The sequence below is a fragment of the Oncorhynchus clarkii genome, chromosome 12 (assembly GCF_045791955.1).
Source record: "Oncorhynchus clarkii lewisi isolate Uvic-CL-2024 chromosome 12, UVic_Ocla_1.0, whole genome shotgun sequence".
Classification (NCBI taxonomy): Eukaryota; Metazoa; Chordata; class Actinopteri; order Salmoniformes; family Salmonidae; genus Oncorhynchus; species Oncorhynchus clarkii.
In genome coordinates this window covers 63,105,525-63,122,693 of record NC_092158.1, presented here as the reverse complement: position 1 = coordinate 63,122,693, position 17,169 = coordinate 63,105,525, and the positions used below count along the sequence as shown (strand labels likewise).

Genomic DNA, 17,169 nt, shown 5'->3' with positions numbered 1-17,169 from the left:
GCCTTAGACTTCAGACTGGTTTCCCAGACACAGACTAAGCTTAGTCCTAGACTATTTAGGACGGCCTTAGACTTCAGACTGGTTTCCCAGACACAGATTAAGCTTAGTCCTAGACTATTTGTTTTTATTGAAACTTTATTAAACCAGGTCAGAACCATTGTGAGGTTAAAAAACTATTTTGCAAAGGCGACCTGGCAAGAAGGCGAAACAGGGAAATAGCAGCGTGTACGTAGAATATTGCAGAAAAATACTAAATAAAACACAAAAGACAGAGTCGCAAGTTAAAGATACAATTGAAGATTAGAAACAACTGCAGTTGTCACAAACAGTGTGGTCGATCAGAGCCTTAAAAACAGGCAAGGACACTAACTTCCCGAACTTTAATATCTTTTGAAGCATGTTCCAGGACGAAGGGGCATTATGGGAAAAAGATCAGTTTCCCCATCTCTTCTCAGTCCTAGCCTTAGGAACAGACAAGGACAGCAGTGACAGTGAACGAAGACTGTATTGAGTGACTGACCTGGTCAGTAAGGAACAGAGATACAAAGGGAGTTGTCCCATCAATGCTTTGCACACAAAAGTGTAGCAGTGCTTTAGCCTCCTGGTGGAGAGAGTGTTCCATTGCACCACAGCATACAGATCACATTGAGTGATCCAGCATTTGCACAAAACCTTAAAGCACCATGATACACAGTGTCCAGAGTTGAAGGTACTTGCTGAGGTCTGCATATAGACAATGTCACCATAATCCAGCACTGATTAAAAAAAGTGCTTTGAACAAGAACCTTTCGAAATAACGGCAGTGGTTAGAGAGTTGGGCCGGTAACCGAAAGGTTGCTGGGTCAAATCCCCGAGCTGACAAGGTACAAATCTGTCGTTCTGAACAAGGCAGTTTACTCACTGTTCACCAGTAGGCCGTCACTGTAAATAAGAATTTGTTCTTAACTGACTTGCCTAGTTAAATAAAGGTTACAGTTAAAAAATATATATATAATTATACACTGCTCAAAAAAATAAAGGGAACACTTAAACAACACAATGTAACTCCAAGTCAATCACACTTCTGTGAAATCAAACTGTCCACTTAGGAAGCAACACTGATTGACAATAAATTTCACATGCTGTTGTGCAAATGGAATAGACAACAGGTGGAAATTATAGGCATTTAGCAAGACACCCCCAATAAAGGAGTGGTTCTGCAGGTGGGACCACAGACCACTTCTCAGTTCCTATGCTTCCTGGCTGATGTTTTGGTCACTTTTGAATGCTGGTGGTGCTTTCACTCTAGTGGTAGCATGAGACGGAGTCTACAACCCACACAAGTGGCTCAGGTAGTGCAGCTCATCCAGGATAGAACATCAATGCGAGCTGTGGAAAGAAGGTTTGCTGTGTCTGTCAGCGTAGTGTCCAGAGCATGGAGGCGCTACCAGGAGACAGGCCAGTACATCAGGAGACGTGAAGGAGGCCGTAGGAGGGCAACAACCCAGCAGCAGGACCGCTACCTCCGCCTTTGTGCAAGGAGGAGCACTGCCAGAGCCCTGCAAAATGACCTCCAGCAGGCCACAAATGTGCATGTGTCTGCTCAAACGGTCAGAAACAGACTCCATGAGGGTGGTATGAGGGCCCGATGTCCACAGGTGGGGGTTGTGCTTACAGTGCAACACCGTGCAGGACGTTTGGCATTTGCCAGAGAACACCAACATTGGCAAATTCGCCACTGGCGCCCTGTCCTCTTCACAGATGAAAGCAGGTTCACACTGAGCACGTGACAGACTTGACAGTCCGGATTCGCTGGACCTCATGTGGCTGGAGTGTGTCAGCAGTTCCTGCAAGAGGAAGGCATTGATGCTATGGACTGGCCCGTCCGTTCCACAGACCTGAATCCAATTGAGCACATCTGGGACATCATGTCTCGCTCCATCTACCAACAGACTGCACCACAGACTGTCCAGGAGTTGGCGGATGCTTTAGTCCAGGTCTGGGAGGAGATCCCTCAGGAGACCATCCGCCACCTCATCAGGAGCATGCCCAGGCGTTGTAGGGAGGTCATACAGGCACGCGGAGGCCACACACACTACTGAGCCTCATTTTGACTTGTTTTAAGGACATTACAAAGTTGGATCAGCCTGTAGTGTGGTTTTCCACTTTAATTTTGAGTGTGACTCCAAATCCAGACCTCCATGGGTTGATCAATTTGATTTCCATTGATAATGTGTGTGATTTTGTTGTCAGCACATTCAACTATGTAAAGAAAAAAGTATTTAATAAAAATATTTAATTCATTCAGATCTATGATGTGTTATTTTAGTGTTCCCTTTATTTTTTTGAGCAGTGTATATATAAAAGAGAGCGGGAGAGAGCGAGTTCGTTGAAGTTGGAAGTTCACATACACCTTAGCCAAATACATTTAAACTCAGTTTTTCACAATTCCTGACATTTAATCCTAGTAAAAATTCCCTGTCTTAGGTCAGTTAGGATCACCACTTTATTTTAAGAATGTGAAATGATTTATTTAAGCTTTTATTTCTTTCATCACATTCCCAGTGGGTCAGAAGTTTGCATACACTCAATTTGTATTTGGTAGCATTGCCTTTAAATTGTTTAACTCGGGTTAAACGTTTTGGGTAGCCTTCCACAAGCTTCCCACAATAGGTTAGGTGAATTTTGGCCCATTCCTCCTGACAGAGCTGGTGTAACGGAGTCAGGTTTGTTGGCCTCCTTGCTCACACAAGTTTTTTCAATTCTGCCCACAAATGTTCTATAGGATTGAGGTCAGGGCTTTGTGATGGCCACTCCAATATGTTGTCCTTAAGCCATTTTGCCACAACTTTGGAAGTATACTTGGGGTCATTGTCAATTTGGAAGACCCATTTGCGACCAAGATCTAACTTCCTGACTGATGTCTTGAGATGTTGCTTCAATATAGCCACGTAACTTTTCTCCCTCAAGATGCTATCTGTTTTGTAAAGTGCACCAGTCCCTCCTGCAGCAAAGCACCCCCACAACATCATGCTGCCACCCCCGTACTTCACGGTTGGGATGGTGTTCTTCGGCTTGCAAGCCTCCCCCTTTTTCCTCCATGGTCATTACGGCCTAACAGTTCTATTTTTGTTTCATCAGACCAGAGGACATTTCTCAAATAAGTACAATCTTTGTCCCCATGTGCAGTTGCAAACCGTAGTTTGGCTTTTTTATGGCGGTTTTGGAGCAGTGACTTCTTCCTTGCTGAGCGGCCTTTCAGGTTGTTGATATAGGACTCGTTTCACTGTGGATATCGATACTTTTATACCTGTTTTCTCCAGCATCTTCACAAGATCCTTTGCTGTTGTTCTGGGATTCATTTGCATTTTTCGCACTAAAGTACGTTCATCTCTAGGAGACAGAACGCGTCTCCTTCCTGAGCGGTATGGCGGCTGCGTGGTCTCATGGTGTTTATACTTGCATACTATTGTTTGTACAGATGAACGTGGCACCTTCAGGCGTTCAGAAATTGCTCTCAAGGATGAACTAGACTTGTGGAGGTCTACAGTCTTAACTGATTTCTTTTGATTTTCCCATGATGTCAAGCAAATAAGCACTGAGTTTGAAGGTAGGCCTTGAAATACATCCACAGGTACACCTCCATTTGACTCAAATGATGTCAATTAGCCTATCAGAAGCTTCTAAAGCCATGACATCATTTTCTGGAATTTTCCAAGCTGTTTAAAGGCACAGTCAACTTAGTGTATGTAAACTTCTGACCCACTGGAATTGTAATACAGTGAATTATATGTTAAATAATCTGTCTGTAAACAATTGTTGGAAAATTACTTGTGTCATGCACAAAGTAGATGTCCTAACCGACTTGCCAAAACTACAGTTTGTTAATTAACAAGAAATTTGTGGAGTGCTTGAACAATGAGCTTTAATGACTCCAACCTAAGTGTATGTAAACTTCCGACTTCAACTGTATATATAATATATATATATATAAATATATAAATAAAACATTGAGCAAGATTTGTTCCTAAAATAGAAACCCAACTTCAGTTTCTTGGTCAAGTTATCAATGTGTTGTTTAAAATTCAGCTTTCATCTAACCAGATCCATAGATACTTATAGGAGGTGCCCCTACCAATTTACTGGCCTTTCATAGTTCAAATCTGCAAGCGACTCCATCTGTTAACTTTCAGGGAAGAGAAAACCATACATTTTGTTTTCTATGCATTAAGCACAAGTTTCAATTGGAAAAGCTGCCTTTGAAAAACATCAAAAGCCAACTGTAAGTCCAGAAAAGCCTTCTCAATATTAGATGCGCTAGGATAAATAATTGTGTCATCAGCGTACAGATGGAGATTTGCAGAGTCAACAGAGTCTTCCCTATATCATGTACAGTGCTGCAAAAAAAGTATTTAGTCAGCCACCAATTGTGCAAGTTCTCCCACTTAAAAAGATGAGAGAGGCCTGTAATTTTCATCATAGGTACACTTCAACTATGACAGACAAAATGAGAAAAAAAATCCAGAAAATCACATTGTAGGATTTTTAATTAATTTATTTGCAAATTATGGTGGAAAATAAGTATTTGGTCACCTACAAACAAGCAAGATTTCTGGCTCTCACAGACCTGTAACTTATTCTTTAAGAGGCTCCTCTGTCCTCCACTCGTTACCTGTATTAATGGCACCTGTTTGAACTTGTTATCAGTATAAAAGACACCTGTCCACAACCTCAAACAGTCACACTCCAAACTCCACTATGGCCAAGACCAAAGAGCTGTCAAAGGACACCAAGAAACAAAATTGTAGACCTGCACCAGGCTGGGAAGACTGAATCTGCAATAGGTAAGCAGCTTGGTTTGAAGAAATCAACTGTGGGAGCAATTATTAGGAAATGGAAGACATACAAGACCACTGATAATCTCCCTTGATCTGGGGCTCCACGCAAGATCTCACCCCGTGGGGTCAAAATGATCACAAGAACGGTGAGCAAAAATCCCAGAACCACACGGGGGGACCTAGTGAATGACCTGCAGAGAGCTGGGACCAAAGTACCAAAGCCTACCATCAGTAACACACTACGCCGCCAGGGACTCAAATCCTGCAGTGCCAGACGTGTCCCCCTGCTTAAGCCAGTACATGTCCAGGCCCGTCTGAAGTTTGCTAGAGAGCATTTGGATGATCCAGAAGAAGATTGGGAGAATGTCATATGGTCAGATCAAACCAAAATATAACTTTTTGGTAAAAACTCAACTCGTCGTGTTTGGAGGACAAAGACTGCTGAGTTGCATCCAAAGAACACCATACCTACTGTGAAGCATGGGGGTGGAAACATCATGCTTTGGGGCTGTTTTTCTGCAAAGGGACCAGGACGACTGATTTGTGTAAAGGAAAGAATGAATGGGGCCATGTATCGTGAGATTTTGAGTGAAAACCTCCTTCCATCAGCAAGGGCATTGAAGATGAAACGTGGCTGGGTCTTTCAGCATGACAATGATCCCAAACACACCGCCCGGGCAACAAAGGAGTGGCTTCGTAAGAAGCATTTCAAGGTCCTGGAGTGGCCTAGCCAGTCTCCAGATCTCAACCCCATAGAAAATCTTTGGAGGGAGTTGAAAGTCTGTGTTGCCCAGCAACAGCCCCAAAACATCACTGCTCTAGAGGAGATCTGTATGGAGGAATGGGCCAAAATACCAGCAACAGTGTGTGAAAACCTTGTGAAGACTTACAGAAAACATTTGACCTCTGTCATTGCCAACAAAGGGTATATAACAAAGTATTGAGATTAAGTATTTGGTCAATAACAAAAGTTTTTTTCCACCATAATTGGCAAATAAATCCATAAAAAATCCTACAATGTGATATTTTGATTTTTTTTCTCATTTTGTCTGTCATAGTTGAAGTGTACATATGATGAAAATTACAGGCCTCTCTCATCCTTTTAAGTGGGAGAACTTGCACAATTGGTGGCTGACTAAATACTTGTTTGCCCCACTGTATATACCTTGTAAAAAAAAGGATCAGACCTAAAATTGAGCCCTGGGGAACTCTTTTTGTAAGCCTTGTAAACTCAGATGTCACACCCTCCTGAGCTACACACTTTGTTCTGTCTAAAAGGTAGTTCTGGAACCAATTCAATGAATCGACACTTAAACCAACCTTTTTTAGTCTATACAGGGCATGGTCAACAGTGTCCAAGGCCTTCGATAAGTCAATCAAAAAGTGAAAAGGCAGTGATTTGTCTTGTCCTGAGCATCTAGAATATCACCGACAACCTTAATTACTGCAATAATTGTACTATGTTTGGCTCTAAAAACCCGACTGGAATTGAGATAAAACTGAGTTATTGTAAAGAAAGTCTTTCAACTGCGAGTTCACCAGGTTTTCCAAAACATTTGCCAGTGCAGACAGTTTAGATATGAGACGATAGTGATCCAACAGGGATAACCCCCTCCACCCTTATGTAAAGGCGTGACGCAGGCTGCTTTCCAGACGTAGGCTGCAGGAATGCCTGCTCACAAAACTGCGTAAATTGTAGTTGGACTATGAACTCGAGGGGGCACTTTTTGGTGTCTATAACGCAAGTAACTGCACACCGATCACTTAAATCATTAGGGAAAATACCAACGGCCGAGTATTTATGGGGATTGTTAATAACATCAATAAGTGTTGAGTTAAGAGATGTCTTTTGGACTGAGTCTTGTGACTGCATTTATCATTTGAGTAAAATGCAGTGTATTGCACAGTCTGGAGATAACCAGTCCCAGTTTATAGGACCATATCATTTCCTCCCCAACCACGCATCAGTTCAGCCAGAGAATCCAGGGATTCTACTTTTGCAGGTGGAGGTCTACGACATCCCATTATATCTTAAGTTCACAGCTTTCGATAACTGCAGTTTCAATGCTAAAAACTCTAACTGTTTTGGTTTAGATAAAGACCTTAGCTCAGTAGCCACATATCTGTCTAATATACATGGCTATAAAGTCCCCTTTACTTCGCCAGTCCCAGCGATAAACATCATAACCATCCAAGCCTCGAGACTGATTTGGAACAGATTTCTTAAGCCAGGTCTCGGACAGAACTAAGACATCTGGGTCAGCAGTGTGAACCTAGACTTTTATCATGTCAATTTCCGGCATTAGGCTCCTCACATTAATATGCATCAGTCCCAACCCTGATCTAGTTTTAAAATCATTTGGAGTGGGAAGTTCATCCACAGCCAATGGGCCTGGGTCTAGGGGGAATGTTTCCTGATCCATAGCCAATGGGCCTGGGTTTAGGTGAATGTTTCCTGATCCATAGCCAGTGGGCCTGGGTTTAGGTGAATGTTTCCTGATCCATAGTCAATGGGCCTGGGTTTGGGTGAATGTTTCCTGATCCATAGCCAGTGGGCCTGGGTTTAGGTGAATGTTTCCTGATCCATAGTCAATGGGCCTGGGTGAATGTTTCCTGATCCATAGCCAATGGGCCTGGGTTTAGGTGAATGTTTCCTGATCCATAGCCAATGGGCCTGGGTTTAGGTGAATGTTTCCTGATCCATAGTCAATGGGCCTGGGTGAATGTTTTCTGATCCATAGTCAATGGGTTTGGGTGAATGTTTTCTGACACCTAAAGCAGACAAATAATAAAACACCGTGATGTGTTTCTTCCTCAAATCTCTCTGCACTTTGATGATTTCAAATAATACAAACTACAGTCATCTGATACAACAAACACCGTTTTCATCCAGACCAAACCCTGTAGATGGAAATGTTTTATGAGCATGTCACAGTAGGAGTCAAATGGTAACACAATGGGATCCCTCAGAAAGATAAAAGCTGCTATAACATCAGTTAAAGTAGAGTCTAGCGGTATCTCTGGGTTAGGGAGATGAGATTGCACAGTCTGAATGATCAAAAACAATAAGCCATAACCCATGTACGCAGCAATTAAAACCATTTGTACAAAAACACCCATTTTAACCACTGAATCCAACAGTTCACTACCACAAAAAGAAAACAACTTAAAATATGCTGAGTCAGTCTTTTGAATCCTTAAATGCCCTAAAAAATGCTGTAGCCTACACGTCTAGTAGCGTTAGAAACCAAGTGGGTGCCCGAGCGTTCGTGCCTTGGTTACTGTGACGACCCTTCCACTCTGTCTGCCGTATCCTCTCTCTTTGCTCTGGTTTTCTTTATTAGGATGTCGGTGGGCGGAGCCGGGAGGGTCGTCAGCGAAATGGGACACACCCGGGCCCGGGTGTGTCCCGGGATAAATACACCTCTTCCCCAATCATTGAAGAGGCTCTCTCCATGCAGACACACTGTTTGATTTTAGTTGTGGCGTTTTTGTGTCCGGCTTGCTTTGGCATCTTTCAACACTCCTCGTGATCACATCTATACACGAGACCACTCACTTACACTACTGACTATACATACACCATTGTTTATTTGCATATACAGTTGAAGTCGGACGTTTACATACACTTAGATTGGAGTCATTAAAACTTGTTTTTCAACCGCTCCACAAATTTCTTGTTAACAAACTATAGTTTTGGCAAGTCGGTTAGGACATCGACTTTGTGCATGACACAAGTCATTTTTCCCAAAGATTTTTTGACAGATTATTTCACTTATAATTCACTGTAATTCCAGTGGGTCAGAAGTTTACATACACTAAATTGACTGTGCCTTTAAACAGCTTAGACATTTTCTGAAAATTATGTCATGGCTTTAGAAGCTTCTGATAGGCTAATTGACATCATTTGAGTCAATTGGAGGTGTACCTGTGGATGTATTTCAAGGCCTACCTTCAAACTCAGTGCTTCTTTGCTTGACATCATGGGAAAATCAAAAGAAATCAGCCAAGATGGTATGATGGCGCCGGAGGAGATGGCCGCCGTTTTACGGTCTCCTAACCAATTGTGCTATGTGTTTTCTTTTCGCGATAGTTGTAAATTATTTTGTACATAATGTTTCTGCAACCGTATCTTACAGCAGAAAAGAGCTTCTGGATATCAGGACAACGATCAATCACCTCGGATTAGACAAAGATTTCTTCAACAACAACAACAACAGCAGCAAGCAGGACTCACACGATATTCTCCGAACACCCCACAGGGCAGACATACCAATCATTCACAAAAGGAAGCGACGGAGAGGAAGAAGAGCCGGATGCCTCGTCCGAACCCGCAGAAGACAACTAGGAAAGCTGCCGTTACCGTCAATATTACTCGCCAACGTGCAATCATTGGACAATAAACTAGACGAGATCACGAATATCCTACCAACGGGACATCAAAAACTGTAATATCCTATGTTTCACGGAATCGTGGCTGAATGACGACATGGATATTCAGCTAGAAGGATACACTCTGCACCGGCAGGATAGAACAGGTAAGACGAGGGGGGGGCGGTCTGTGCATATTTGTAAACAACAGCTGTGGCACGAAATCTAAGTCTCTAGATTTTGCTCGCCTGAAGTTGAGTATATTGTGATAAACTGCAGGCCACACTACTTGCCTAGAGAGTTCTCAGCTATACTTTTCGGGGCTGTTTATTTACCACCACAGACAGATGCCAGCACTAAGACCGCACTCAGCCAGCTATATAAGGAAATAAGCAAACAGGAAACCACTCACCCAGAGGCGGCGCTCTTAGTGGCCGGAGACTTTAATGCAGGGAAACTTAAATCAGTTCTACCAAATCTCTATCAACATGTTAAATGTTCAACCAGAGGGAAAACAATTCTAGATCACCTGTACTCCACACACAGAGATGCGTACAGAGCTCGCCCTCCATTTGGTAAATCCGACCACAACTCTATCCTCCTGATTCCTGCTTACAAGCAAAAATTAAAGCAGGAAGCACCAGTGACTCGGTCTATAAAAAAATAGTCAGATTAAGCAGATGCTAAACTACAGGACTGCTTTGCTATCACAGACTGGAACATGTTCCGGGATTCTTCCGATGACATTGAGGAATACACCACATCAGTCACTGGCTTTATCAATAGGTGCAGAGAGGACGCCGTCCCCACAGTGACTGTACGTACATACCCCAACCAGAAGCCATGGATTACAGGCAACATTCGCACTGAGCTAAAGGGTAGAGCTGCCGCTTTCAAGGTCTCTAACCCGGAAGCTTACAAGAAATCCCGCTATGCCCTGCGACGAACCTTCAAACAGGCAAAGCGTCAATACAGGGCTAAGATTGAATCATACTACACCGGCTCCGACGCTCGTCAGATGTGGCAGGGCTTGCAAACTATTACAGACTACAAAGGGAAGCACAGCCGCGAGCTGCCCATAGTGACACGAGCCTACCAGATGAGCTAAATCACTTCTATGCTCGCTTCGAGACAAGCAACACTGAGGCATGCATGAGAGCATCAGCTGTTCCGGACGACTGTGTGATCACGCTCTCCGTATTCGACGTGAGTAAGACCTTTAAACAGGTCAACATACACAAGACTGCGGGGCCAGATGGATTACCAGGGCGTGTGGTCCGGGCATGTGCTGACCAACTGGCAGGTGTCTTCACTGACATTTTCAACATGTCCCTGATTGAGTCTGTAATACCAACATGCTTCAAGCAGACCACCATAGTCCCTGTGCCCAAGAACACAAAGGCAACCTGCCTAAATGACTACAGACCCGTAGCACTCACGTCCGTAGCCTTGAAGTGCTTTGAAAAGGCTGGTAATGGCTCACATCAACACCATTATCCCAGAAACCCTAGACCCACTCCAATTTGCATACCGCCCAAATAGATCCACAGATGACGCAATCTCTATTGTACTCCACACTGCCCTTTCCCACCTGGACAAAAGGAACACCTATGTGAGAATGCTGTTCATTGACTACAGCTCAGCGTAGTGCCCTCAAAGCTCATCACTAAGCTAAGGATCCTGGGACTAAACACCTCCCTCTGCAATTGGATCCTGGACTTCCTGACAGGCCGCCCCCAGGTGGTGAGGGTTGGTAGCAACACATCTGCCACGCTGATCCTCAACACTGGAGTTCCCCAGGGGTGCGTGCTCAGTCCACTCCTGTACTATCTGTTCAACCACGACTGCATGGCCAGGCATGACTCCAACACCATCATTAAGTTTGCTGACGACACAACAGTGGTAGGCCTGATCACCGACAACGACGAGACAGCCTATAGGGAGGAGGTCAGAGACCTGGCCGGGTGGTGCCAGAATAACAACCTATCCCTCAATGTAACCAAGACTAAGGAGATGATTGTGGACTACAGGAAAACGAGCACCGAGCAAGTCCCCATTCTTGTCAATGGGGCTGTAGTGGAGCAGGTTGAGAGCTTCAAATTCCTTGGTGTCCACATCAACAACAAACTAGATTGGTCCAAACACACCAAGACAGTCATGAAGAGGGCACGACAAAGCCTATTCCCCCTCAGGAAACTAAAAAGATTTGGCATGGGTCCTGAGATGCTCAAAAGGTTCTACAGCTGCAACATCAATAGCATCCTGACTGGCTGCATCACTGCCTGGTACGGCAATTGCTCGGCCTCTGACCGCAAGGCACTTCAGGCTGTATCACCGTAGGGCTCTCCAGAGGGTAGTGAGGTCTGCACAACGCATCACCGGGGGCAAACTACCTGCCCTCCAGGACACCTACACCACCCGATGTCACAGGAAGGCCATAAAGATCATCAAGGACAACAACCACGAGCCACTGCCTGTTCACCCCGCTATCATCCAGAAGGCGAGGTCAGTACAGGTGCATCAAAGCTGGGACCGAGAGACTGAAAAACAGCTTCTATCTCAAGGCCATCAGACTGTTAAACAGCCACCACTAACATTGAGTGGCTGCTGCCAACACACTGACTCAACTCCAGCCACTTTAATAATGGGAATTGATGGGAATTGATGTAAAATATATCACTAGCCACTTTAAACAATGCTACTTAATATAATGTTTACATACCCTACATTATTCATCTCATATGTATACGTATATACTGTACTCTATATCATCTACTGCATCTTTATGTAATAAATGTATCACTAGCCACTTTAAACTATGCCACTTTGTTTACATACCTTACAATACTCATATCATATGTATATACTGTACTCGATACCATCTACTGCATCTTGCCTATGCTGCTCTGTACCATCACTCATTCATATATATTTATGTACATATTCTTTATCCCTTTACACTTGTGTGTATAAGGTAGTAGTTTTGGAATTGTTAGTTAGATTACTCGTTGGTTATTACTGCATTGTCGGAACTAGAAGCACAAGCATTTCGCTACACTCGCATTAACATCTGCTAACCATGTGTATGTGACAAATAAATGTGATTTGATTTGATTCAGAGGGTAGTGCGTACGGCCCAGTACATCACTGGGGCAAAGCTGCCTGCCATCCAGGACCTCTACACCAGGTGGTGTCAGAGGAAGGCCCTAAAAATTGTCAAAGACCCCAGCCACCCCAGTCATAGACTGTTCTCTCTACTACCGCATTGCAAGCGGTACCAGAGTGCCAAGTCTAGGACAAAAAGGCTTCTCAACAGTTTTTACCCCCAAGCCATAAGACTCCTGAACATGCAACCAATGGTTACCCGGACTATTTGCATTGTGTGCCCCCCACCCAAACCCCTCTTTTACGCTGCTGCTACTCTCTGCTTATTTTATATGCATAGTCACTAACTATACATTCATGTACATACTTCCTAAATTGGCCAGACCAACCAGTGCTCCCGCACATTGGCTAACTGGGCTATCTGCATTGTGTCCCACCACCTGCCAAACCCTCTTTTTGCGCTTCTGCTACTCTCTGTTTATCATATATGCACAGTCACTTTAACGATACCTACATGTACATACTACCTCTATAAGCCTGACTAACAGGTGTCTGTATATAGCCTTGCCACTCTTTTTTCAAATGTCTTTCTACTGTTGTTTTATTTCTTTACTTACCTACACACACACACACACACACACACAAACCATTGGTTAGAGCCTGTAAGTAAGCATTTCACTGTAAGGTTTACACCTGTTGTATTCGGTGCACGTGACAAATAAACTTTTATTTGATTTGAAGACCTCAGTTAAAAATTGTAAACCTCAACAAGTCTGGTTCATCCTTGGGAGCAATTTCCAAACGCCTGCAGGTACCACGTTCATCTGTACAAACAATAGTCGCAAGAATTTATACCATGGGCCCACGCAGCCGTCATACCGCTCAGGGAGGAGACCCGTTCTGCCTCCTAGAGATGAATGTACTTTGGTGCAAAAAGTGCAAATCAATCCCAGAACAACAGCAAAGGACCTTGTGAAGAAGCTGGAGGAAACAGGTACAAAAGCACCTATATCCACAGTAAAATGAGTACTATATTGACATAACCTGAAAGGCCGCTCAGCAAGGAAGAAGCCACTGCTCAAAAATCTCCATAAAAAGCCAGACTACGGTTTGCAACTGCACATGAGGACAAAGATTGTACTTTTTGGAGAAATGTCCTCTGGTCTGATGAAACAAAAATAAAACTGTTTGGCCATAATGACCATCGTTATGTTTGGAGGGAAAAGGGGGAGGCTTGCAAGCCGAAGAACACCTTCCCAACCGTGAAACACATTGGTGGCAGCATCATGTTGTGGGGATGCTTTGCTGCATGAGGGACTGGTGCACTTCAGAAAATAGATGGCATCATGACGAATGAAAATTATGTGGATATATTGAAGCACCATCTCAAGACATCAGTCAGCAAGTTAAAGCTTGCGTCTTCCAAATGGACAATGACCCCAAGCATACTTCCAAAGTTGTGGCAAAATGGCTTAAGGACAACAAAGTCAGGATATTGTAGTGTCCATCACAAAGCTCTGACCTCAATCCTATAGAACATTTGTGGGCAGAACTGAAAAAGCGTGTGCGAGCAAGGAGGCCTACAAACCTGACTCAGTTACAACAGCTCTGTCAGGAGGAACGGGCCAAAATTTGCCCAACTTATTATGGGAAGCTTGTGGAAGGCTACCCAAAACGTTTGAGCCAAGTTAAACAATTTAGAGGCAATGCTACCAAACACGAATTGAGTGTACGTAAACTTCTGACCCACTGGGAATGTGATGAAAGAAATAAAAGCTGAAATAAATCACTAAACTATTATTCTGACATTTCACATTCTTAAAATAAAGTGGTGATCATAACTGACCTAAAACAGGGAATTTTTACTAGGATTAAATGTCAGGAATTGTGAAAAACAGATGTATTTATAAATGTATTTGGCTAAGGTGTATGTAAACTTCCGACTTCAACTCTAGGTTACCTCAGTTAATAAATATATTTTTGTTATTCCTTATCTCCACAGTGTATCCCTTTTTGTTACGGGCTAAAGTTGGTTACCAACCACCATATAAAGTCCAAAAAACAAGACGCCTGAAGGAGGAGAGATTACTATAAACTAACTCGGTTTACCCTTTTATCTTTGGATTAATTGTTGGAGTAGAGGACCTTGTGCATTTCAGGTAAAATAACAACCCAATGTTTATCCCAGGTCAAATTAGCTAGCAACAACAAGCTTAATGCTTTTCGACCTGTCCCCAAATTAATATAGTTGGATCAGAGTTCGTTTTGATATTTCAACCTGCGTGTCCTCATCGCATCTGGTGGGTGGACAAAATCAACATGCGCACGATGGCGCACGTGAGCGGTCTGGTCAGCATTTTAGAATGCTAGCACGTTCAACAGCTGCTGCAGGAATGTGCTGACAGGGATTTCACCCAGTGTGTGGATATGGTAAATGCGCCCAGTCGCCTTGCAGTATGCTACCGCACAGTGAGGCAGCAGTGGGCCCAGTAGACGGGCCAATCACCGGTGGCGAGTCCACCCAGCAGGGATATCCTGAGCTAGGAAGCCCAGCGCATCTAGACGTTATGTCACAGCGCAGATACCGACCTCTGGCTTCCACCACACAGCACAGCAAGGCAGGAAAGGAGTCAGAAGACTCCGGTAGATTGCCGGAACACAGATGGAAAACCTGACCGTGGAGGAGTATCCAAGGCTAGTCGGCCCAAGCGTGTCTAGAAAGTCAGTCACAGCACAGATGCATCCTCTCTCGGCTTTCATGTGGAAACCGGCAGATGTCACTGCTTGGTTAACTAGCGATTTTAACACATTGGTTGCTTTGATCCTGTAGGATTTTAGATTTTGCCACTTGTTTGATGACAACTCTCTAAGTAATAAAAAACTTGTAACACTTGACACAAACAAAGTGTGACACAACATGCTTAGCGACACTGCCCTGCCGCCATCTTGACCGTACAAATGAAAAGTGTCAGTACCATGCCTTACGAGCTGAAATAAAAGATCCCAGGACTAAACCGCATGTTCAATGGAAATCCTTCATTTAAATCTGTTTTTTTTTAGTCTAGGACTAGGCGGAAACTGACCCTACAACTTTCAAACAGACTGAGCCTAGATGGAGTAAAAGAAAGCAAAACAGAAAAACTGCGATTGAAATGTAGATCAAGGTAACAGGAAAGAGATCAGGTTCAAAACCTCTCTGCTCTTATTGTATTTGTTACATTTTGTAGCAACCTCTTCTCCTCACCAATCCTCTCTCCTGTCTCTTCTTATTTACATTTTAGTCATTTAGCAGAAATTCTTAACCAGAGCGACTTACAGTAGTGAGTATTTTCATACTTTTTTGATACTGGTCCCTCGTGGGAATTGAACCCACAATCCTAGCGCTGCAAGTAGCCATGTGCTACCAACTGCGCTACACAGGACTAACAACTGCGCTACACTTGTCTCCTCTCCTGGGCTGTAAAGCTGTGCTGACAGAAGGAGCTCTTTCGGCTGTGTGAACACACCAGCTGATCGGGACTGGCATGTCTACACACACACACACACACACACACACCTATTTATTACTAGTGTGGGTGGATGGCTAGTGCAAGAGGGAAATAGGCCTATATGATGTACAAATGTATGTAAGTGTGTGTGAGTGCAGTGTTTCCCCATATTCATTTCGCAGCAGTGGCCCACCACTGCCACAGTTTTGCCACCACTACAAAAAATATGATGTAATATTTTATATATATTTCTGCCAAGATGCGCTTTTAAATGTATAGTCATTGGCTCAATGATTGGAAGTCTATGGGAACAGTGTGTGTGTGTGTGTGTGTGTGTGTGTGTGTGTGTGTGTGTGTGCCAGAGCGTGTTTTTGGGATAGGTATTTGAAGGTAATGTCTGTGTTCGAGTACTCTCGTGAAAACAAATGTACAGTACTGGCATGTTTGCGTTAAACATGGCTGAAGGCGAAAAAAGCTTGTGGTATGCCATCGGTTGTTCCAAATACTGCTTGTTCTGATACACAACTTTAACATTCACTGCCCTTGACATACTCACATCTGACAGACATGTTGTCAGCGCTTTTAAATGTAACCTGCTAAATAGTTGCATTTGAACATTTTGAGTACTCAATATTTAAATGGAGGCCAAACACCGATTCCAGTACTTGTGTGTGTGTGTACATGCGTGTGTGTGTCTCGCTCTGAGTAGCCTACATGTGTACATTGAGGGGCCCTCTCTAATGCCATTTTACATGCTTCTCAACTTCTCTCTTGTCATAACTATTCCTTCTCTCAATCCACCCCCCCCCCCCCCCCCCCAACCCTCCACCCATCACCCGCTCTACTCTTCAAGTTTAATTGCTTTTCTGTCCACTGTCAAACAGCGTTTTGACAGGCCAATCTTCCCAACCAAATATTTATAAACGTTAAAGCCGGCGTGTTGAGAGCTCCCCAGCAGAGAGAGAAGGATGAGGGTGGAGGGGTGGCTGGGGGGGGTTAGATTATGGGATCACCCTGCTCTATACAGAGTTATGGTGTCTATCTGACTTCATCAGCATGTGTGTGTGTGTGTGTGTGTGTGTGTGTGTGTGTGTGTGTGTGTGTGTGTGTGTGCGTGTGCGCGTGTGTGTGTGTGTGTGTGCGCGGCCTCAGCTTCCCTATTTAACATGGTTACAGATCCACTTCATTTCTCCCCACACTCTCTAATCGGGTTAACTCTACATACTGGAGAGGGATGGAAACACACACACACCACATACCCACACATGCGGTCATGGTAGAAAGGGAGGATTGGGATGGTTGGGAACCATAATCTGACAGAGTGCTATTTAAGACTGTTCCAGTATCTTAACTACAGTACAGTGATTCAGACATGGGGTATATGTTGT

At 43.8% G+C, this 17,169-nt stretch overlaps 1 protein-coding gene across 2 annotated transcripts in view; it reads right to left on the bottom strand.

The window, feature by feature from the left end:
- LOC139420929 (potassium voltage-gated channel, Shaw-related subfamily, member 3a) overlaps positions 1-17,169 on the bottom strand; it is a 101,927-nt gene that overhangs the window by 40,965 nt on the left and 43,793 nt on the right. The gene's annotated exons all lie outside the window — the stretch shown is intronic.